General features: G+C 50.1%; 1 protein-coding gene and 2 non-coding genes across 4 annotated transcripts in view; 2 read left to right on the top strand and 1 right to left on the bottom strand.

The window, feature by feature from the left end:
- The window catches only part of Rab11fip4 (RAB11 family interacting protein 4), a 104430-nt gene that overhangs the window by 44223 nt on the left and 35374 nt on the right, over positions 1 to 24833 (bottom strand). The gene's annotated exons all lie outside the window — the stretch shown is intronic.
- On the top strand, positions 14924 to 15030 carry LOC121141723. Its single transcript, XR_005878676.1, has one exon. It is a non-coding gene; the product is annotated as a U6 spliceosomal RNA (small nuclear RNA).
- LOC121141610 lies at positions 18599 to 18703 on the top strand. The gene has a single exon (XR_005878590.1). It is a non-coding gene; the product is annotated as a U6 spliceosomal RNA (small nuclear RNA).

The following is a 24833-nucleotide window of genomic DNA, read 5'->3' as shown; positions in this document are numbered from 1 at the left end:
CTCAAACTCAGTTCTTTGAACCTCCCTGAGTTCAGTGGAGACCCTGCCTGAGAGAAGAAACCTCTAGGCAACTGATAAGAGGAAGAGCAGCCCCCTCGTTAAGAATGAATTCTGGACAGGCAGTGGTGGTACATGCCTTTAATCCCAGCACTCGGGAGGCATAGGCAGGTGGATCTCTGTGAGTTCAAGATCAGCCTGATCTACAAAGTGAGTTCCAGGACAGGCTCCAAAACTACACAGAGAAACCCTGTCTCAAAAAAGCAAAACCAAAAAGAGTACATATTGCATTTGCAGAAGATCCCAGTTTAGCTCCCAGTACCTACATCAGGAGGTTTACAACTATCTGTAACTCTAGTTCTAAGGGATCCAATGACCTCTAGACTCTGAAGGCACCTGCACTCACACACAGACACATATACACATAATTTTAAAATAAAAATAAGCCCTACTTCACAAAGTAGCCTTCTGACTTCTACATGCACTTGATGACACATGCCACCCAGCATCATGCACATACTTACAGTGAAAACAAATAAACAAGCAAATAAACAAATGAATAAATGGCCAACAAGCTAGCTCATCCAGTACTGTCGCTTGTCACTAAGCCTGATGACCCGAGTTCAATCCCTGGATCCCACATGATGGAGGGAAAAACTGATCACAGACTGTCATCTGCCCTCCACACACACTAAATAAATGCAACAAAATATATTTTTTTAAAAATTTGAGACAGGGTCTTTCTACATAGCCCTGGCTGTCCTAGAACTCACTATAGAGACCAGGCTAGCCTGGTACTTATAGAGATCTGCCTGCCTCTGTCTCCCAAGTGCTGGGATTAAAGGAGTGTGTCACCACTGCCCTAATAACATTTCTTATGATTAAAAAACAAAAGACTTTCGCTTCTGTCTACTTGGCATATGGTCTGCCACGTGAGGCTACATTTACAGTCTCTTCTCCTGTGTAACCACACCCTAAAGCAGCCCCAGTTCGGGAATGGTTTCGCTCCTCCCTGCTGCCCAGTCCACCTGTGACAGCCAGGATCTTAGGCAAGCTTCCCCTTCCCCCTCCCTGTCATGCTGTCTCCATGAGGGACATCAGTCATTAACCAGAACTGTCAACATCAGTCATGCTGGGCCACATGAGTGGGTTACTTCTGTCAATACGCACACACCCTGGGCATGGCTCCTGTTCAATACAGTGTGGCTGTGCAGTAAAACCTGCTGGGACAGCACCACATGCTGCTGTCATTTGTCATCTCTCTTCAGAGGTTCCTAGAATACACACTTAGAAAGTGTGAGCTGTGACGTAAGTCTCAGCTTCCAGTCCCAGAATACAGTGGATGCACCATGACTGTACGGTGGCCTAGGAAAGGGAGAGAGGGACAAGCAGTCTAACTGGCAGTGGCCTGTCACCCCACAAGGAAAAGCCATTTCCAATCTCCTATGCAGGAAACCTGGGAGGCCCCTGGAAGCCTGAGCCCTTCCCCTCTATTGGGTTCGTCCAGGGGCTGACACAGGCCCAGCATCTCCCTGGGAAGCAGGACCATCTTCTCTCCTGCTCCCAAGTCTTGGTCTGCTCTCCCAGGTCACAAAGCCTCCCCTGCAACACTGGGGCTGGACAGCACAGGTACGGATTCCTCCACCTCCACACCCTGTGCTGCCCCAGGGATGGACTCTGCAACAAGTGTCTGTCCTCTGTGGCCATCAGGTCCTCAGGCCAGGCCCCCGCCTAATGTCTGGTTGGACCTTGTAAGGTTTGGGTGGGACCAGGTCTTCAGGGTCACAGCTCCATTTTCTTCCTCCCTTCCTTCCTTTTTTTTTTTTAAAGGCGGGGTGTCACTGTGTAACTCTAGCTGGCCTGACATGTAGATGAGGCTAGCTCCTAATGCATGGAGAGCTGCCTGCCTCTGGATTAAAGTCATGTACCACTATGCTGGGCCTGTAGCTCCAGGGCCCACACCAAGAATGGGTTTTCTTAGTCATTCAACCCCAACAGAAGGGGATGATGGTGAGCAAAGCCATGTTTCCTCTTTGACACACATCTCTGAGTTACACAGTCACCCAAGAAGAGGTAGCTGGGGAAGGGAAAGGGACAAAGTTCCTTTTGAGTCAGAATTGGGACAACTAGGAAGAACCTTGCTTTCCTTCCTTTGGTGACATTGGGTAACTGCACACCACACCCATGACAGTGTAAACACTTCTCTTCCCAGACTCACATTTCACCTTCCCTGGACTGGAGTAGTTGGGATAGGTCACCCAGCCCAGATGAATTCGCTGCCAGCTTGTGCAAGCATTCAGAAAAGTTGTAAAGCAGTGGTCCCTGCCCTGACCTGTTCACTGTCCACTAGATGCTTGCAATGTAATGCAGGTAGCAAAAGCTAGGTGATCATGGGCCTGGGAAAAAATCTTCAATTGAGTCTGTGGCAGGAAAGCTTATGATCATAGCTGAAGGCATCATTTGTTCCTTCACTCCTTCCTACAGGATGAAGATATGCTATGTGCCGGATGGTGTTGTACAGATGAGAGCAGTACAAAGTCTTGCTTGGTTGGGTGCTACAGAGCTGGCACTGTATCAGGGAAGTCAGGTTAGCAAGCATGTACTCTGAAGAAAATGATCAAGGCCAGCCTGGGCTACATTGTGAGTGCCAGAGCTACAGCCTAAGACCCTATACCCCAATACAACAGAGAAACCAATACATAAAAGGAAGTAGAGAGCTGGGCGTTAGTGGTGCATGCCTTTTATCCCAGCACTCAGGAGGCAGAGGCAGGTGGATCTCTGTGAGTTCGAGGCCAGCCTGGTCTACAGAGCGAGTTCCAGGACAGCCTCCAAAACAATACAGGGAAACCCTGTCTCAAAAAACAAAAAACAAAAAAAAAAAAAAAAAAAAAAAAAAAAAAGGAAGGCAGGCAAAGGATAGAGAGGCTCTGGGGTACAAAGACTATCAGCTCCAGGACTTAGTCAATGGTTTTTTGATTGTTTTGTTTGCATCTGGAAAGGGTCACTGTCTACCTACTTGCTGCCTAGACAGCTGCTACTCTGTCATCATCAGGGGCCGCAAGTCTCCTTCTCTTCAGCTACAATTCTGGCAGATGCCGGGCCTCCTTCCCCTCGGGCTCTGCTTCCCAGCCCTCTGCCTCTCATCAGCACACCCACCGCAGGGCCAGGGCTGGGCATGTGGCTCCTCAAGCACTGTCTCCGTGCAGCCTCCCAGGGGTGTTGGGCTTGCGAGAGGTGAGCATCTTCAGGCCGGGCTCAGCTACACAAAGGCCCAGGACAAAGGGCTGAGGTGTAGCTCAGTACAGAGCACTTACTTTGCATAGGCCCTAGGTTCAACCCCCAGGTTGCAAGAACAAAGGGGGTGCAGACTGTCTCAAAAGGGGTGGCAGTGTTCAAAGGGGGGGGGGAACGAGAGGAAAATGAAAGGTGGGAAATTGAAGCCTACATAGAAGAAATGGCTCACTCATAACCACAGAGCTTGGAAGAGGCGATGGGAGCAGCCTGAGAATGCTGCTTTATTATTAAATGGTTGGTCCCTTCTGACTATCTAAAAAACTCCTGTTTATCCTGCAAAACCCCACTCAGCTATAACCTCCAGATAAAGACTCCCCTGTCTGGTCAAGTGGCAATCTGCTGCTGTGATGAAGACGATGTTTGCTGCCTTTATCAGGTCCCTAACCAGGCTGCCATTCTGGGGACAAGGTCCATGTCCCTGTTTGTCTTTGAATTCCAGCTCCTTATGCGTCTGGGACAGAGGATCACTCACACCGTGGAGAGCAGAGTCTGTCTGGGTGTCACACACTGTGGAGAGCAGAGACTCTGCCTGGGTGTGGGTTAGCAGGACCTTCTGGAAGGCTCCTAAGACACATATCTGTGGACTTTTTGAGACAGAGTCTTGCAGTGTAGCCCAGGCTGGCTGCAAACCTGTGGTGACCCTGCTGTCTGCTTCCTGAGTGAAGGCATGTGACACCATGCCAGCTCCAAGACATACATTTGAAATGAGACAGCTGAGAGTATCAAAGAGGCCTCCTTCAAGACCCAGCAGCCTTTTCCCAGAACAGGTCTGGGCGACCCCCCTCTGTCCCATGGGGCCTGGACCCCAGTGAGGATAATTTCTTTTTTTTATTGCTGTTTTTTTGAGACAGAGTTTCTCTGTGTAGTTGGAACTTGCTATGTAGACCATGTTGGTCTCCAGTTCACAGAGATCACCCACCCCTGCCTCCTGGGTGCTAGATTGAAGGGTGTGTACCACCACACCCGACACTGACAGCTCGTTCTTAATAAGAACTACCAATTATTGCCCGTCTGCTGCATGCCTCCTACCCACGAGTCTCACCTTCACCAGCTACACAGCAACTGTCTCTGGACCCAGACCACTGATGAGGAAGAGTGGAGTGACAAGGCCTGGGGACAGGGCTGAGACCTGCCTCTGATCTGCCTAGGACAGGGAGGCTTTCGCGTCACTCTCCGGCACCTGCTCAGCAGGTGTCCACTGCCCAGCTCGGCTGCTTTTCACAGGTCTTGGGGACTGCCCACAGGTGCCTCAGCTGTGTCCACTGTTAGCCCCTCCTCAATCCCGTGGATGGATGCTCAGGCTGGGTTCTCACATAAGGCCCTCTGACAACCCTTAGCACGTTCCTGTCCTTTCTAGTTATCTGCCTTATTCTCAACCCCAATGAGGTCCTCTGCAAGGGACACTCCAGGGCTGTGCTCCCCCCCCCCCACTACTTATGGATACGGGTGAGCATAGACTGATTTTTCTGGTCATAAGATACTAAAAGGCTTATAATTCCACTTTGAAAGCAAAGAAATCCCTCAAAGCTTGTCTGCTTAATCATGTCAGTGGAAACACCCCCAAGCCACAGCAGACACAAGACAGCAGCAGAGCCATCGAGCCTAGGACCCAGCATCAGTAAGGCAGAGAGCCCAGGGGCGACTCTAGGAAGGCCAATGCCACCAGCTTACTTGGGCCTGCCCAACCTACCCCTGGATACACAGAAGGCCAGAGCAGCAGAGGGACGGGCTGGTTGGAGGACTGGGGCTGGCCTCTCCTCTCTCGGCACACACACACAAGCTCTTTGTGGCTTCTCTGCCAGGGCTGGGCTCAGCAAGGGAAAACCAAAGACGCCTGGCCTCAGGACACTGAGCCACTGTTCTTCCTACTTAAGGAGAAACCACAGCCCAGGGCTGAAGGAGCCACTGTGTTCAGGTGGAAACTGGAGAGGCTGAGCCCAGAGGAGGCCAGTTGGGGGGGTGCCCTAAAAAGAAGCTGCTTTCAGGCCAGGTTTCCTGCTGTCCCGACTTAACCACAAGGCTACATTCATAGGGGCGAGGCCCCCTGGCAACCACTCTGCTCAGGCTACAGATCCCAATGGCCCCATTGCTGACCACCTGTACTCACACCTAGTCCCTTCAGCTTGCGGGTTCTCACCTGAGCGACGGTGAGGACAGCAGTTCAGTCCCCTGTTGTTTTCTTTTTGTTTGTTCTTTGGTTGTCTTTAGTCTTTCATGGGTGAGCCATGCCTCCTTCCCATTTGTTTGCTTTTGAGGCCTTGCGTATTCCAGACTGGTTTTAAAATGAGTATGTAACTAGGATGGCCTTGAACTCCTTATGCTCCTGCTTCCCCGAGTGTTAGGATTACAGGGCTGCACTACGGTGTCCAGTTTTATGTGGTGCTAAGAGTTGAACCCAGGAGCCTTGTGCATGCTAGGCAAGCCCTCTACCAACTGAGCTACACCCCAGCCTCTGGTTTACTTTATTTTCACCTTGTTTGGTTAAAACAGGGCTTTTTAATCCTGACCCTCTTGCTGCAGCCTCCCAAAGTGCTGGGACCACAGGTGCAAACCACCGTGTCCAGCCCCTCTTGCTATTTGCAGTGGTTGCACTCTATACAAAGTTGCCACCAAGCCCCAGTCAGTGAGTACCGACTTCTGTGGTGACTATTGACTGATGTGGGAGGGCCTAGTCCTCTGTGGGTGGTGCCACCCCTGGGCAGGTGGCCCTGGGGTCTATAAGACAGCAGGCTGAGCAAGCAGTGAGGAGCCAGCCAGCAGGCAACCTTTTCCAGTAGCCTTTGCTTCAGGTCTTACTTCCAGGGTCTAGCCCTGACTTCCCTCAGTGGCAGACTGTTACCTGAAAGTGTAAGATGAAATAAACCCTTTCCTCTTCAAGTAGCTTTTGGTCATGGTGTTTTATCACAGCAAGAGAACTCCTATCACAGCAAGACCTTGACCATAGCCGGGCGTTGGTGGCATACGCCTTTAATCCCAGCACTCGGGAGGCAGAGGCAGGCGGATCTATGTGAGTTCGAGGCCAGCCTGGTCTACAAAGTGAGTTCCAGGACAGCCTCCAATGCTCCAGAGAAACCCTGTCTCGAAAAACAAACAAACAAACAAAAAAAGACCTTGACCATAACCTCACAGGCAGAAAGCCCCAGAGGGACTACTGCATCCTATGCTCAGAGCAGACCCAGACATTAGGCGAGACCATGAAGGCAGGGGTGCTGCCTGTGTTCAACGATGCCTGGATAGTTTTGCTCACCCTGGCTGGAGAGGTGACAATGACTGAGAATCAGTGCTTCCCAGAGGCTGACTTTGCAGGGACCAGAAGGAGCTTGGTGTAAGCCAGCCTGCTCCACCCTTCTTGGTCCACCAGGCAGGGTGCAGCTAGCCGAATCTGCAAGTTTCCCAAGCTTCTGCTCCTAGACCTTTCAAGTACTCGAGAGGGGACCTGCCGGAGTGTTCACGTGCAAAACAAGGGTATGCTGCCATGCCTTGCCTTCAAAGAGCTCAGGCCCACCCGGTGTGGGCGTATCTCAGTATATACCTTTCTTTCCACTTCGCAGATGAGAAAGCTGAAACTGGGGGAGCTTTGCCCACCAGAGGACATGCAGAGCCAGGAAGCCAGCCTGCCCGTCTCCCAAGCCCTTTCCACTGTATAAAGCCCCTCCAAATCCAGCAGAAGGAGCCCTGGGTAGGGTCAGTATGCCACTGCCCAAGGGGCAGTTTTGCAGCTGTGTGGCTTTCTGTGAAGAGGGAACGAGAGAGAAGGATTCAGAGTCCCGAGAGTTTGGCATCAGAGTCCTGCTAGGTCTGATCCTGACTCCCACCCCAGATGTACTGTTTGCTCCTCCTGTTTCTGAAGCCACCATGCCGTGGAAGGCACCACTCACCCCAAGTATACCCGCTTTCTGTCACCTTCCCCTTGCTGGGACCCTTCTTTAGGGCCCCATGGCCCAGTCTGTATCTAAGAATACCAGGCTGGGGCAAACAAGAGCTGGCGTGCTCTCTGTGAGGCAGGCTCTCCCTTGGCCATTCGCAAGGGGCCAGTTTCGGCTGCCCAGGCATTCAGTTTCCTTCATTAGAATGGGCCCCGACTGGCTGCCACTGGCCCCTGGACCCATTCCACCACAGCAGGGATGAAAGCAGTGAGGAGGGTCGGTTGCAAAGGAGCTCCCCTTCCTGAGCAGCTGGGATGGGGAGAGGAGTAGGCAGTGAGTGCTGGACACCCCACAGGCAACCCAAAGAGACAGGACACAAAGCCCCTCCCCAGGGTCATCAGGGACAAGCTCATAAAGGTGGCCCTCAACCGAATACAGCATGAGAGGCCGGCAGAGGGGAGAATGAGGGCAGAGAAAGGGAGACCCTAGGAGAGGCAGCTTTTCCGGGATGAGGCAAAGACAAGGACAGGGTCCTGGTGGCACCCACCCAGCCCAGACAGCGGGTGAGTTCACAGGCCGCTTAGACCAAAGGCAAAGATTCCAAGTGTGAATTCTTCCAGAAACTGGGGTGGTTTTGTGTGTCAATGCACATTAGCATAACAAACGTCCAGCTTTCTAGACTGGGGTGGCAGCTTCCCCTGGGGCCTTGTGTCTGTCCCTGGGAGACATTCAGACCCTAGGGAAGCTGCTGCTCTGTAGGGCCACCTGTTTTCTCTAGACAGCTACTGCCTGGCTAATGGGATTGGGAATTTATTAGAACCCACCGTGTGTGGGGCCAGCAAAGAGCAGGTGGGGAGTGTGGAGGGACTTTCAAGGTCAAGCTGTGGGTAACCCACCAGCTGAGCTGCTGCTAACCAGCAGGGGCTCGATGGCTCACAGAGGCTATGTGTGAGAAGGGCAGAAGACTGAACAACCTCACCAGTCAGGGTCTGTCGGGTAACCTTGGGGAGATCTCGTCACCTCAGCATCACTTTTCAACATGCACAATGGGCTCAACAGACAGGTGTAATCCTAGCAACTCAAGCAGTTCAAGGCTAGCCTGGGCTACAGAGAGAAAGCCTGCCTTAAAACACCAAAAGAAGCAGGTGGATCTCTATGAGTTAGAGGCCAGCCTGGTCTACAGAGCTAGTTCCAAGACAACCAAGGCTACACAAAAGAAATTGTCTAAAATTGACTGATATATATATATATAATATTTTTAAAAATTAACATTTTAGGGCTTAGGAGATGACTCAGCAGGTTAAGAGCACTTGCTGAGGTCCTATGTTTGGTTCTCAGAACCCATATGACAGCTCACAAATGGCTGTAACCCCAGTTCCAGGGGAACCTGACACCCTCTTCTGGTCTCCACAATCACCAGGCACACACATGGTGCACACACATACACATGGACAGGCAAAACATCCACACACATAAAATAAAAATTAAAAATTTAAAGTTGGTATCTAATGTAGTACAGGTTAGCCTTGGGTTTTGTTTTGTTTTTGTTTTTGTTTTTGTTTTTGAGACAGGGTTTCTCTGTATTGCTTTGGAGGCTGTCCTGGAACTCACTCTGGAGACTAGGGTGGCCTTGAACTCACAGAGATCCACCTGCCTCTGCCTCCTGAGTGCTGGGATTAAAGGCATGCACCATTTTTTTTTAATTTTTTAAAAAGTTTTTCAAGACACTGGTTTTTCTTTTCTTTCTTTTTTTCCCTCTGAGACAGGATTTCTCTGTATAACACTTCTAGCTGTCCTGGAACTTGTTCTGTAGACCAGGCTGGTCTCAAACTCACAGAGATCCACCTGCCTCTGTCTCCCAAGAACTGGGATTAATGGTGCCCAGCTGAATTTTCTATGTATATGTAGCCTTGAACTTCTGGTCCTCTTGCCTCTCCCCCCTCTAGTGCTGAGAATTCATGAGGCCTGGTTTATGCCATGCTGGGAATCAAACTCAGGGATTCATGAATGCCAAGTAAGCCCTCTACCAACTGAGCTACATTTGTGTTTAGCAAAACTAACCTTTGAAATAACACTTTCTTTGCCTAACAGCACAGGTGGCCGCACCCTCCTGCAGGTGAGAAAACAGAGTCACAGAACTAGAGGCAGCAGTTAGGCACCTGTGAACCAGGTGTCTAACTGTCCCCTCCCCAGGACGGCCAGCTGTGCTGGCCAGTGGCTCTGAGTGGAAGCAGAATGGTTGGGGCTGGGAGGGTTGCAGAGCTGGAGAGCATGGACCTGGGGGTGGTGCAGGAGGGTGGGGGCGGGGTGGGGACCAGTCCAAAGCAAGAATTCTAGACCTGTGGCCAGTCAGGCGAGCTTATTAGCATTCTCGTACTCAAGTCTACCTGGGATTGGAAGGGAGGGTAAATATGGCTTGCAACTTGCACTCAGTCAGCCAAGGTGTGAGGATAGTGGGGCATGGACCCTGATCTAGAGCAGAGTTCAAGGAAGCCACCTTGAAGAAGTTGTAGGTCCTCTACAACCTCACTTTCCCCCCTAACAGACCAGAGTGTTACCCCAAATGATGCCAGCCACAGACTCCCTTCCAGGGCCTGGCTGAGAATTGCAACCCAGCATCCCTGCTCCCTGTGACAAGCAATGGTGCTAACACTGCCCTTTGATTACAAGCTCCCAGAACGGGGAATAAATAAAATAGCCCCGACAGTAGTAGCTGTCCTGACAGGAGTGGGCCCACGCGTCTGGGGGCTGCCACCAGCTGTGGTTGACAAGGTAGGACCCTAGGAGGCCAGGGAGTCCCTTACACCGGCAGCACAGGACACAGGGCTTCTCCTAGCCATATTCACACATATGAAGGGACAATGGGACAGCGGTCAGGCTGGGGTTCTAGCAAGGAGGAATAGATGGGCCAGGAGAAAGGTTAAGTGCAGCTCCCTCAGCAGGGTGGAGGGGCTTCAGGGACTGCTGCTCTCCAGGCAGCTGAGAACCTCAGGCCTCCTGCATCAGTGCCGACACAAGAGCCCCCAACAACTCCACGACTCCAACCAAGTGCATATCCCACTCCTGCCTAGAACTCTCCAAAGGATGCTTGTTTTGTAACAGTACCAAACCCTGATGGTTTCCTTGCCATGGTGACTTGAGCTTTACAGTTCTAGAGACAGATTATTGGAACCCTGAGTTGGCTGTGGCAAAGTGCAGAGCTTACTTCGTGATCAGGCTCAACTAAGGCTTTTTTTTTTTTTTTGGTGGCATGGTTGTGGGGGGGGGGTCCAAAAGCTAAGGCAAAGGGGCCAACAAGATAGCTCAGCAGGTAAAAGTGCTTGCAGTGTAACCCAGGTGTTATGATAACACACACAGGGAACCTTGGCAGATTCCATGGCAGGCGAGGGTGACCGAGGTGGGGACAAACATGCCAGGCACACAGAGCTTAAGTGAGAAGTTTTATTAGAAAAGGAAGCAGGGGGAGGAAAGAAAAAAAGAGGTAAAGAGACACAGAGACAGAAGAGGGCAACAGTCCTGTCTGCCCCAGGGAAACAGCAGGAAAGAGATCAGGAAGGAGAGAGGGTAAGTGGGCAGGGGTCTTTCTTTTTAAAGGGGTCCTTTGCACCTGCATGCAGGCTAGTAGTCATGGAACCCTGGGCTGACCAGGGTACTGCCTGAGTGCATTCTGCCAGGTGATGGGGCAGACCAGCATAGTGCCTGAACTTGATCCCTGGTACCCATATAAGGCGAAAGGAGAGAACTGACTGCCCAAAGTCGTCCTCTGACCTCCACATGTACACTGTGGCACATGTGCCTCCCTCCATCCCAGTGCCGCCCATGACGCACACACAAGCTAAGGCTCCAGAAGGAGAACTTTCCAGGCCATGGTGTGGTGTAAGTTATTCTACCAGCTACAACTGGAGTAGCATTATCTTGGTTCAGGCCTTGCAACCAGCTAGTGCTGGGTCCTTGAGACAGTCCTCTGTTTTCCTCTGGCTTTACCTGTTCCAAGATTTCAAATTCAAATGGATCCCCTGACCCTGTCTGCTGTGCACCCAACCATATCGCTGGCTGCACCTTAAAACCACCAGGTCAGCTTGGCAAATTCCCAACTGGTAAAACTGCAAACCAATTAAATCTAGAGGTTTTAAGGAACCCCAGGTGAGCCCAGTGTGTGACCTACCAGAGTGTCCTGTAGACTGGGCATATGCATAAATTGCCCAGAGTCAGAATGAGGGATTTGTGCATACATGGACTGCGTGGTCTAATTAGCTACCAGGACACACATATGGGTACAAGTCATAAGAGGAGCAGCAAGGTCTAGTCATATCCCAAAGTGTATTCCAGTGGAGAAGAATGGCCTCCCTGGTCAAGTTTGAGTGCAAACACTGCATGTCCTCCCCGTTCCTTTTCACAGTCCAGATGGGCTTGGCTTGTCACAGCTCTGAGGGGCTCTGTGCCAAGGAAACCAGTCTATCGCCTGGCTCTTAAGAATTCCCAGAATGCTTTGTACCACGAAGTTCCTGGAAATATCCTGGGTAACATTGTACGTTTCGGCTGTGTGCTTTAGGGACTACCTAAAGGGCTCATGGGGTGCTGGAGGTATGAACAATGGGTGGTGTCTAAGTTGGAGACCAGGCCAGGCTGAGGTGGGTGGGGGGTTCCGGTTACTGCCTCACCTGTACCTCTATGGTGGGGCTGTGGGGAACGGGGTCTAAGAACCTGGTGGAGAGGCTGTTAGAGCCTAGGGTGGAGCAGGATCTATGGGAAGCAAGTGGCAGGGGAGGACTACTCAGCAAATGCCCTCATTGGGAGCTGCAACACAGTGCTGCTTTTTATAGTCCCATAGGCTAATGCCTATCATAATAAGACATATGTGTGCGCACACACGTGTACACACACACACACACACACACACACACACACACACACACACACACACACACACCCTCTGCTCACTGATTTCTCTGGGAAACAGTCCCGGGGATACAGCTACCACCTGTAGATAGTCATTGAAGAAAGTGGAGCCGGTCAACAGGAAATAGAGTATGAATGCTTACAGCTACCTACATTTCTTGAACCATGTCTCACTGTCAGGAGCCAGCATTCCCTGGCTAACACTGAAAGGGCTCTAGCTGTACCATTCCAGCAGGCCCAGGGGTGCAGCAAGATGGTGCCCATTTCACAGACAAGCTGATGTTGGGAGAGGTCACCTGGCAAGGTATTATTTGGAAGGGGAGGCTATTTTTTGATTCAGGCCTTTCTGACAGGTAAGGAAACCCTGCCCCTCCATCCATGATTGATAGACATGGTTGGTGGCTCTTTAGAGCCAGCTCTAAACTAAGAACTTGAAATGCTCATTTTTCAAAAGCCAAGGTGTCACATATGGGTCTCCGGTGTTGCTTCTCCATCTGACCCAAAGACCACTTTTTTACTTATCTTTTGGCCGTTGTTTGGAGACAAGTCCCTGGTTCCTAACCTGGGCTAACTTGTAACTCTCCACCTCCTGCCTCGCCCTCAACACTGGGATTATCCGTACCATACACATAAACTTGAAGTACCCTACCCCAAGCCTAGTCAGGCTTTAGACACTGGGCAGACCCTGGGGAGGTGGCAGTCATTCATCCCCTGAGTCTGGCACCGTGGCCCCTGTCCTTTTTCCCTATGGGAAGGTGCACCTGGAAGGTGGAAGTGACCGGAATGCAGGAGTGATCACAGTAGTCATTGATTTCAGGGCATCTGCCCCAACCCCCAGCTCTAGGGAACCACAGAGGGCATGGCAATGGTCCAAGTGACCCTGTGCACCAAACACAAAGAATGCCCTAGACAGAGGTGTCTTGGTGCAGGGCAGGGCTGGCAAAGTCTGCTGGGGCAGAACCTGCACTCAGTGAGCACAGCAGAGGCAGAAGGAGGACCACTTAGGAAAGGGAGTACCAGCTTGCAGGTGGGAGGACCTTGTAGTCAGAGACACTAAGTACCAGATGGGAGGAGGTACTGAATTCTGTACATAAGCTATAGGTGGGCTCTGGTCAAAGGGACAGCCCAGGGCCCTTCATTTTTTCCAACAAATATTCACCTAGTCCTAGTGGGTCATTCCTTGAGGCACAGAAACAAACCAGGGAGAGCCCTGACCTCCTGATAATCTGATAGCATTATCACTATTTTTCACGTAAAGGATACTGACCTCAGAGACCGGTCGTTTGCCCGGTGCTACACAGCCTACCCCTCCCACAGGCCATATGGGACTCTCTTCTTAGGGTCCCTGTATTTGTAGTCTATGTTTATAGTGAGCTGAGGGAGAAGGACTTAGAAGGACTGGGGTAATGGCACAGACGAGAGGTTTAGGCAAGACGAGGGGGGACAGGAAGTCAGCATAGGGCCTGTCACAATAACCAGACAATGATCATGAAAGAAGGCTGGCCTGTGCATTGCATTAACTCCCCGGGGAGGCATTCCCACAGGCAGCAGAAGACCAGTTCTTCCTTGCACTTATGTGGCCCAGGGGCTCTAGGGGATGGATAGATGGATGGATGGATAGATGGGTGAAGGGAGCAGACACACATGACTGACTGGGAGTGTTGGGACAAGCCTTTCAGTCTCTGAGTAATAGCTGTCACCAAACCCACACTGTTATCACAAGTTTTGTTTCCTCCAGGGGAGGAAGTGGCAGCTAAGCCCCAAATGCATTGCACACCACACCCTGAGCCAGTTGGATTTGCATTTCTACAGCAAAGATTCTGGGGCTTAAAGGGGTCCCAAGAGCCAATAAAGTTGGTAAAGTACCTCCTCCAGGTGGGAGGTCCTTAAGGTGCGTAGGGTCATTTAAAGTCCAGAGGCATACCGGCTCAGAAGATTAGAGATGCCACCAAGACCGATGACCTGAGTTTGATCACAGGATCCACATGGTGGAAAGAGAAAGCCAACTAACTCCCACAACTTGTCCTTTGGCCTCCATATGTACACACACACACACACACACACACACACACACACACACACACACGCACGCACGCACGCACGCACGCACGCACGCACACGCACACGTAACAGCAGAAAGACAGGATGGAGGGGAACAGGAGACTTGGCACGAAGAGAGGAAAAGGGAGAGAGAGCAACAGCACAAAGTGTGTGGTTACCTAGTGAAGCCAGGCCAGCAAATGGACATGGGGCCTCTGACTTGCTTCTTCCACGGGTACAGCCCTGAGCAATCCCTCTGGGTCTCCTGGGGGGCTATGAGGTAACCCCTGTCAACTTCCCATGGGGTAAATGGGAGGCAGCAGTCAGGGGAGAGGGACCCACAATACTGGTTGCAAAAAGCCAGGCCATGGCAACTGTAGAGGATGCAGGGTGAGACCCCACAATAGGGACCCTCCTGCTCTTGTAGATTAGGAATGGGCCAGATCCTTTCTCTAGCAATATTCTCTTTTCAGGCCATAAACATGGGACAGCTGGGCAGGACAGAGCTCCAGTGAGGCTAGTCCTGCCTCTGCAGAGGGTGCAAGCTTGTCCTAGGGGCTCTGTACTTCCAAACTTCAAACTATCACTCTACCTGGAACAAAGTACTTGCCCCCAAATTATTCTTGAGCAAGACAAGCCTACTCCACTGTCGTAAGAAGTGTTCTGTGACCCTGCTGCCTACCCTACCTACGGCCACTTCCACCCTATAAAAGCAGGCTAGGAATGCAGTTCAGTTGGTAGAGCGGGTGCCTGGCATGCATGACCTCTGGTGTGGTGGTAAATGCCTGTCATCCTAGTTCTCAGAACCAGCTTAAGACAAACCTTGGGTGCTTGCTTCAGCAACACACAAACTAAACTTGGAACAATACAGAGTGGATTAGCATGGCCCCTGTGCAAGAATGACACATGAATTCATTAAGTGTCCCATTTTTTTACCCCTTGAGACAGGGTTTCACTATGTAACAGCCCTAGCTATCCTGGAACTCACTCCAGGCTGGCCTCAAACTGACAGAGATCCACCTGCCTCTGTCTCTTGAGTCCTGGGATTAAAGGTATGCACCACTGCTGCCTGGCAAGTGACCCATATTTTTTAACAAAAGTATGTACCTTACAAAAGCATCTGCCCCTGGTAATGCTGGCAGATGCAGTTCGGGTCCAGTCTCAGCCCTATGGAAACAGCCTCTTCCCTGCTGAAGACTTCCCTACTTCGTTTCCTATACAGTTTCTCCTTCCTTAATTAGAATTCATTGTGAATTTTTCCCCTTGACATCTGTAAAAATTATTTACGATAAAAGACACATTCAGAGTGGGACCAACAAGATAAAAATAACCCACAGAGGAAAAGGAGGGCGACAGTCACATTGACAGACAGCACATGGATTCGCAGGCCTCACAGGGAGAGCTTGTGTTAGCTGGAGTGATTCTCATCATCTGACGAGAATTTCATCAGGAAAGGTTGGTGCCAAACCCAAAGTAGAACGTACTGAGCAAAGATACAGATCTAAAAGGGTTTCTCGGGGAGTGACTGCTCACACCCCCAAGCAGGGCGCTTCATGTAGAGTGACGGGGACGGGATGGAGAAGAGAGAGCTCAGGCAACCACGCCTGGAGCAGGGTGTCAGGACAGTGGTGGGAGCTCTACGGGAAGAAGCCGTGTCACCAGGAGCTGAGCTCCTGCCTGTGGTCAGGACAGAGGCCCTGCAGGTGGGAAGGGCAGCCACCTGCCATCAGCCCCAACACAGACAACCTGCCACCCATCTCACACCACTTACGCTTAGATTAAAAACGTCCTCTGGAACTGGAAAAAGCCATCCTGAGGAAGGAAACCCAGACCCAGAATGACAAATACAACATGCACTCACTGGTAAGTGAATGTTAGACATAAGGCAAAGGATAACCATCCTACAGGCCACAACCCCAGAGAATCTAGGTAGCAAAAAGGACCCTAAGAGAGACATGCATGGATCCACCTAGGAAAGGGAAAAAGACAAGATCTCCTGAGTAAGTTGGGAGCATGGGAGACAGAGGGGAGGTTGAAGGGGAGAGGGGAGGAGGGAAGGAGAGTGAGGAAAAAATGTATAGTTCAATAAAAAAATTAAAAATTAAAAAAGTAATAATAAAAAGCACTTCCTTCCGGGAGCTGGAGAGATGGTTCAATTAAGAGGATTTGTTGCTCCAGTAGAGGACCAGGGTTCAGTTCCCAGCACCCACCCACAGGTGGCTCACAACCATTCCTAACGCTAGTTCCAGGGGATCTGATGTCCTCTTCTGCCCTCCTTGGGCACTGCACACATGAGGTACAGGGACATACATGCAAATGAAATACCCATACATATAAAACAAAAGTAGTATGGCATGAAGTCTGTAACTACAGTGTTGGGGGAAGGCACCGCTGGGCGCCCACTGTGAAGCCGCGTCCTCAGGCAGACATGGAGGTGTCTGTGTATGTAAGGGGCTTTAGAGAGAGACTGGAGGATCAATACCCTCCCTCCCATATGCTACTTTGATATAGGATTATTTTTGCTTTTTGTATTGTTGTTTGTTTTAAAGACAGGGATTCCCTGTGTAGCCCTGGCTGTCCTGGAATTGTCTCTGCAGACAAGGCTGGCCTTGAACTCAGAGAACCTCCTGCCTCTGCCTCTGCCTCTGCCTCTGGAGTGCTGGGATTAAAGGTGTTCATCACCATGCCTGACTGATACAGGATTCTTTAGAGTTAAAGACAACAGAGAAATAGCAGACAGCATGTGTGGAGAAGCAGGTCAGACATCACCCATCATAAAGAAAACTTGATCCAGGCATGGTGGTTCATGCCTGTAATCCCAGCCCTCAGAAGGCTGAGGTAGGAGGGTTGCTATGAGCTCAAGCCTAGCTGCAACTCAAACAAAGGAGGGAGAAAAATAAATCAAAAAAGAGGAGGAGGAGGGGAGCAACAACATGAATTTGTAAATTTGTGCCAAGAAGAGAAGAGCAAGGATGTGAATCTCCAGTCTTGGTTACAAAGCAAGTTCCAGGCTAAGGGTTACATAGTGTGGGTGGGAGCAAAGGAGGGGTCAGGGTAGAGACTGAGATACACACATACTGAGAGACCAGAGGGAGGGTGGAAAGAAGAGAAAGAGAGGGGAGAGGGAGGGAGAGATTGAGATTTCATCAGTTTAATTTGTGGGCTCTGGATAGAAGGCCTGGGACAGTAGAGGTAACATTCTTTCTCTGTAGAGACCAGTCCTCCTGGTGGTGGAGTACTTGAACTTCCTTACCAGAGGCTGCAGCATGCTCCACACACAAAACCAAAGGGTTATTCTGTATCACAGTATTCTTAGCTACTTTTGTTTTCCTGGTCACAAGAATGTAGCAGGGACCAAGACAGCTCAGCTATTTACCTCTAAGGAACCTTCTAAACATTTTTCCCTTGGGATCGGATGGTCTCCACCCGCAGGAAGTCCTAGGGCTGAGTTTCCCAGTAGGAGCAGCTGATGACAGAGGGGTGGGGACAGGGCTGAGTGTAGGTCAGGGATATAGGCTTGGCTACCAGGGGAGGTCAGCACACCTGGGGCAAAAAGTGTCAGTCAATTAGAGTCCGTTTTATAACCTGAAATCCCAGCATTTTCTAAACCCTGTGCTTTGCAGGTATTCCTGGAGAAACATACCAGTTACCACTCCCAGTTAGCAGGGAAAATAGTGATGCAGGTGAGGGTTAGGGATTTTGCTATAGACCCAACTAGTATTTGACAGGATCAAAAGGTAAATCCGGCATCCTCAGGCCCCAAAGCCTTGGTCTCAAGTTTAATTTCATAATTTGGGGTGGGTGAGTGGAAAGATGGCTCCAGTGGTTAAAAGCATTGGGTGCTCTTCCAAAGGACCTGGGTTCAATTCCCAGCAACCACATGATGGTGTACAACTGTTCCAGCGGATCCAATGCCCTCTTCTGGCCTCTGTGGGTACTGCACACAGGTGGTACACATAAATGTAGGCAAAATAATCATACACATAAAATAAAAATGAATAAACTGGCTAGACATAGTGGTATGTGTCTCTAATCCCAGAACTCCAGAGGAGTTTAGAGAGGAGCTCTGTAAGTCAAGGCCAACCTGGTGAATTCTAGGACAGCCAGTGCTACACAACAGAGAGATCCTATAAATAATAAATAGTCTCAATAAATAAATAGTCTTTTTTAAAACAGAATTTTGCGGGGGTGGGTTTCAAGACAGGGTTTCTCTGTGTAGTCCTAGCTGTTCTGAGACTCTTTTGTAGACCAGGCTTGCCTTGAACTCACTGAGATCCTCTTGCCTCTGACTCCCAAGTGCTGGAACTAAAGGCATGTGCCACCACCACCCAGTTTAAAAGGAATTTTTATTGAAAAAAATCACAATTTGGAGCCCAGCATGGTGGCATATAACTGTAGTTTCAGCTACTTTGGACACTGAGGCAGGGGGATTATCCAAGGCAGAACTTTGAAGCCAGACTGGACAACATTGAGACCTCCATCTCAAATAAACAAACATGACTGTTCACTTCAGCACACATATGCTAAAACTGGAAAAAAATATAGAAAATTAGCATGGCCCCTGCACAAGGGATGACATGCAAATTTGTGGAGGATTCCATATATAAAACAAACAAATAAACAAATATGAATTAATTCTGTCACAAGGCCAGTCAAGATGGTTGCCAATTTTTTGGTAGGCACTGCCTTCTAACCCACAGCAGCAATACAGCCTGGCTTACGGCCTGCTGCGAAAGAAAGCAGATCAGACCCAGAAGCAGGAAGCTGAGCACCGTTCCTGGCAGTGTCAGTCTGTCTGTCACAGCAGCAGAGATGTGGAGACAGGGACCTCGAGGGGCCTCACCATGTAAGAGTGACTGCTGATAGGCAGAGAAAGAGACGTGGGGAGGAGGGATTGCTCTAGTAGTGTCTGTGACATTTAAGGATGAGGCCAGGGGAGAGGGTCTCCAAGTCACAGAGCCATAGGTGAGGCTTGATGAGTGTGGCCACTGTTACTAGAAATGCCGTGTGCAGGACACAGTCCGAGAGCCTGGGGTGTAGCTGGGAGTGGTTCTGGGCCTCCTGCTAGCTCTCGTTACAAGTTCTTTTCCAAGCATCCGTGAATTGTGAGGTCTTTGAGCTGGTCTCCTAAGTGCTCCTGGGTTTCCAGGTTGGAACCAGTCCCTCCCTAGCACAGGGTGACCTTTCCATCTGGGATTCATCCACCCGAGTATGTCCCAGCTGCGCACGAGGCAGGGTGCTGAGTGCCGGAGGCGCACGCAAGGGGACCCAGGGGAGGTCCTGGATGTGGACAAGAGAGACTGGAGAAATGAGGGCACAATGTGATGGATGTGACCAGGGTGTGGACGAGCAGGGAAGGCTTCTCTGTGGAGGTGGCACTGGTGCTGGTATCTGATTACAAAGGGTGGAGGGACAGGGTCCTGGGTAGGAGAATCGTCTGAATGTGTGGGTTGGTTTGTCAACTTGACACAAACCTAGACATATCTGGGAAATCTCTTCACTTGGGCCTATAGGGGCCAGATGGGATTAACCAAGATAATATTTGGTCTTTCTGTTTTCATTTCGTGTCTGTCTCCTTGTTCTTAAAACTTTGGGTCAGACCCCTGCTTAACTGCCCATCAGCATGTTAGTCACTCAGAGTGTCTGTCTAAACAGTAGTGACACGGGGATGGTTAGTGTAAGTGAGCCCTTGCCCAACTTGTCTGCAAGACTCAGGGCTCCAAGATAAGAACAACAGGGAAGTTTTACTGTTTGAGTGTCCTCTCTTCCAGACCCCCAGAGTAGCACCTAGAAGTCTCCGGTCATTGCCCTAAATCTGGACTCTGGAAAAAGCCTAGCAGACTGATCATCCCTGACAAGTTCGCCCCCTCCACCCCTCCAAGCAGGAGCTATCACCCCATAGAAACTGATGCTGTATTCCCCTGCTAAGTGGGAGCAGTCATCTTCTGGGTGCCCAACTGCTCCCTGGAGCAACAGCAGGGTGATCTCTGAAGCCACCTCTCAGAACAAGAGCTGAGCCGTTGGCCAGTCTTGGCCAATTGGACCAATACTATCACCCACCCTTCCTCTAGCCTGCTTGCTCCTCTAGGCAAACCTGCATCCCAGGGCAACATCCTTTAGGGGGATGCTTGCTGTGTCCCTGTAAGGTTGCACGGAGCCTTTCCAGCATGATTATCTGGTTTGATTTCCCAGGCAGGTGGAAGGGTCCTCCTTTGTAAGGAGTTGGGAGTCTGGCCTAGGACTCATGGGAAGGTCTTAGCAAGACAGTTCCGAGGCGAGATGCAAAGGCAAGGAACATTCTGAGGACATGGCAAAGGGAAGGAGCCCCTTGCTCTGGAGCCTGGCTAAAACCTCTCCATCAGGAGGTGAGAATCCCACCACAACTAACATTTGCTGAGGAGCTGCTGGCACGTTGGCACTATTCCTTGCGTATATAGACCTTTGACGCTAACATCAGTGACTCTTGAATTAACATCAAGCCTGGATGCGTATGAGCATGCTCTCCCTCCTTTCCTCATATTTTCTGGGGATCTTAAGGCTGTTAACTTTGCTACCTCCTTGTATCTCTGTGACCTCATTGACTATAATCCCATCGGGGGTCCATCAGGAGCCATCCTGTGATCTCACTTGGGTTTCTTAGCAACCTTTTGAAGATAATAGTCTCAAATCCCACCAAAGTCCTACCTATGACTATATAAAGACTATGAAGTAAGAGTCTCTGTTTCAGAGAGACCCCCCCTCCAGTGCACCTGTCTCTATTTCTAAGCATCCCCTGGTAATCCTCATAGCTAAAAATCTATATTAAAACGTCTTATAATAAAAAGATCAACACTGCTTCATAGGGCTCACTTAGAAATTAGTTTCTGTGTCAAAGCCACAAATCCCAGTTTGGCCTGAACTGAGGCCCTTGAGAGATTAAGGAACTCCTCAGGCTGCTATGGGCAGAGTGGAGCTATGCCTCCTGCTTCTGAACTCTTAGACAAGTTCCAGGTCCCGACTTAAGGGCTTAGAAGACAATTCTGGCATTTGTATGGAAGATTTGTCATAGAAAAGTGTAAGATGTGTGTTGGAAGACAGCTATAGGCTCTGCAAGGGTCAGGAAAAGGGCACAGGTGGCTCCAGACATATCCAACCCAAAGGTCTCTGCAGTGTTGCAGCTGAGGGAGGAAGAGGAGGAGGAGGGAAAAAGCAAGGATGGGGTGATTAATGACAACTGACCTTTGACCTGAGCAATTAGATGGGGAGCCTAAGAGGTACATTGTTGGGGTACAGGAGTGGAGCAGACTGAAGAGTGTAGTGCCAGGCTGGGACCTGCCTCAGGCACATGTCTGCAAAGGTCTTGTCCTAGGGTACCTCAGATAAGCCACCAGACACCCTGCTACGAGCTCTGTCACATAGCTGTCTATGATATTCTCTGCTCAGCTCAGAGGAGGAGGCAATCTGGCCCTTCTAGAAGGACATCATTCAGAACACTTGGTCCAAAGGAGGGTGGGGAATGGTTCAGGAATTATTCTAGGTGAAGGTCACTAAAGAGGCATGGCAGCTGAAAATACTGTGTGATTATGGCCTAGATCTGAGGTCGGAACTAGGAGCTAGAGATCTGGGGAAATATGAAAGCAGCTGATGTTAGATATTACGCTGTGCCCATCCTAAATTTCCTGCAAGTAACAAGGCCGTTGTGGTTGTGTGGAAGAAGGCCCTTGGGCTTAGGGACCAGCAAGAATTTAAGAATTAAGGCCAGGTGAGGTGGTGAGGAACGCCAGGAGGATCAACATTTCAGGGTCACCCTCCTCTACATATTAAACTTGAGGCTAGCCTGAGCTACATGAGACCCAGTCTCAAACAAACAACAGATTTTAGAATCAAATGTCATTATGTTTGCAACTAACTTTTTTTTTTTGGTTTTTCAAGACAGGGTTTCTCTGTGGCTTTGGAGGCTGTCCTGGAACTCACTTTGTAGACCAGGCTGGCCTCGAACTCACAGAGATCTGCCTGCCTCTGCCTCCTGAGTGCTGGGATTAAAGGCGTGCGCCACCAACGCCCGGTGCAACTAACTTTTATAAGGCTCACCAAAACAGTCAAATTCCCTAGCAACACACACACACACACACACACACACACACACACACACACACACACACACGAGTGTGCCAACCTGATAACTGCTGAGTTTAAATGAATGAATGTATTTGTTTTGCTCTTATCATTCTTCTAAAGTTGGAAGTTTTTAAACTAAAGGAGCACAGGATCCCAGTGACTCTGAAGCCTTCTGTCTGGAAAGAGAAGGCACGGCTCACTGCACACCAGGAATGCTTCCTTCCTTAGCGAGAGTCCACTGAGCTGCTGCTATAGGACCGTGGACGCTTTGGGCTGGGATACGGTACCAAACTGTGGCCAGAGAATATGGACCAGACCACAGAAAAATATAGAAATGGCAGGAGCACATGAACACGCAGCTGGACTAGGCAGCAGCCATTCGCAAGGGACAAGACTCTTCTCACCCAGCCTCCAATTCTGTACTCAGAGAAAAGCACAGGCAGGCACCAGCCAGAGTGCAGAGTCCAGTGCTTTGTGGTTTCATGGAATTGCCCTGGAGACTTCAAAACACAGAGGTCACCTCCGGGGTCAGAGGCCCAGCCTGAGCATGGGACTCTTACAAGTTCCCAGGTCATTCTAACATGCCCAAACCTTGAGGACACTGGTTTAGACAGTAAATTTTGTTAGAATTACCTGGGGAGGAGAGGGGGAGATGGGGAGAGAGGGGGAGGGGGAGGGGGACAGGGAGGAGGAGGAGGGGAACAGAAGAGGGAGAAGGAGGGGAGGGGGTGACTGGGAATCTCTACTGGGCAGGACTCAGTAACCAGTGTTTGTTTGACAGCTCCTTCCTGATTCCAGTGAGCAGCCAGGCCTGAAAACACTGGTTTAGGCTGTGGTGTTTCTGAGCGCTAACCTCTTACATGTGTACATGCATGTGTGGTATGTTCTCCCACATGTGTCAGAGACTCACTTAGCTCACTGATGAGGAAAGGTAGTAAAGAAAGCAGGTTCACAGAAGAAAGGGAGACCAGAGACTGTGTGCTCTGTGAAAGAACGCATACTGAAATGGGACCGTGAGGTTGGGCATACATCTATGGTTAACAAAACCAAAGCCCTTCCTTCTGTTGAGGGCAGAAAAGATGGAACCTATGTGCCTACTCCCTACAGCTTCATGGAGCCCTGCCATAGTGAGGTTAAATCAGAAAAACGCTCCTGGGCATCAGGCTGTCCTGGGAGAGAGGCACCTTAGGTCCCTGGGGCAGCCCCGCAGGCTGGGCTGAACTAATGGAAAGGAACTCCACACCTGTGCTGTTCTCAGGCTCCAGTTCCTCTACTTCCTGAAGACATTCTTCCAGAAGCTCTGAGCCTCAGGATAAAGCAGAGCTTTATAGTGTCTTGTTTTTATTTTTATTTATTTTTTAAGGGAACATTTATGGGAACACAGGGAACACAAGGCGTGCGCGAGCGTGCGCACGCGCACACACACACACACTCTCTCTCTCTCACACACACACACACACACACACACACACGATGATTAAGGACAGTCCTTCTGAGCCATGAACTCTCCTCTCATTGCCACACCGTTACACATGAGATGCCGCCCCTGAACCTCCAAGCTCTGCAGAGTCACAATACTGTCTTTCCAAAAAAAGTATTCTTAGAACTTAAAAGTGCAGTTTGTCATAAGTGGCCTTAAGAATACTTGCTTCTAGGCAGGGTTGGTGGTAGTGCATGCCTTTAATCCCAGCACTTGGGAGGCAGAGGCAAGCGGATCTCTGTGAGTTCAAGGCCAGCCTAGTCTACAGAGTGAGTTCCAGGATAGCCTCCAAAACAATACAGAGAAACCCTGTCTCGAAAACAACAACAACAAAAAAATACTTGCTTCCAGGTGGATGGATGAATGGATGAAGGGATGATGGTCTGGGATGTTTAAGATCTACACTGATGGATCTGTAGCATTCCCAGGCTGGGTACAGGGCAGAAAGAGCTGTCCTGTCAAGATGGGCTTTTAGCAAAGTCTCTTAGGAATGTGAGTGGAAGCCATCTGGGATCTGAGATAAAGCCCTGGCCCCCTGCAAACCCCATTTGCTTCGCTACTGTGTACATTAGGGGAGGGAGGCTGTGTAAACACAGCCTTGCAAGAGCCTTAGGATGAGCCGTAGGAGTGTCACTCTTCTTCCACCTGTGGGTTCTGGGGGTGGAGCTCAGGTAGTCTCTGAGGCAGGCACTATCTACTGAGCTACCTCAGTAGCCCAAGAGAGAAGAATTTACTTATTTTTCTTTTGTATGTAAATGTGTTTGCCCATATAGTATGCATGAGCACCACATATGTGCCTGGTACTGGCAGAGGCCAGAAGACAGTGTCAAATCTGAAGTTACAGACAGCTGTGAGCTGCCATGTGAGTGTTGGGAACTGATCCTGGGTCCCATGCAAGAGCAGTAAGTGCTCTTAACCACTGAGCCATTTCTCCAGCCCCAAGGAAAAAACCTTGTTATGACCAAAAATTCACACCAAGAAGTGTTTTTTTTTGTTTTTGTTTTTGTTTTTGTTTTTTTTGAGACAGGATCTCACTATATAGCCTTGGCTAGCCTGGAACTTGGTATGTAGACCAGGCTGGTCTGGAATTCAGAGATTCACCTGCTTCCACCTTCAGATACTGGGATTAAAGGTGTATGCTACTACAACCTGCAAAATCC

Source organism: Mesocricetus auratus, unplaced genomic scaffold (assembly GCF_017639785.1).
Source record: "Mesocricetus auratus isolate SY011 unplaced genomic scaffold, BCM_Maur_2.0 Super-Scaffold_100007, whole genome shotgun sequence".
Taxonomy (NCBI): domain Eukaryota; kingdom Metazoa; phylum Chordata; class Mammalia; order Rodentia; family Cricetidae; genus Mesocricetus; species Mesocricetus auratus.
The sequence above is the reverse complement of the archived record's forward strand: the minus strand, read 5'-3'. Positions and strand labels throughout refer to the sequence as shown.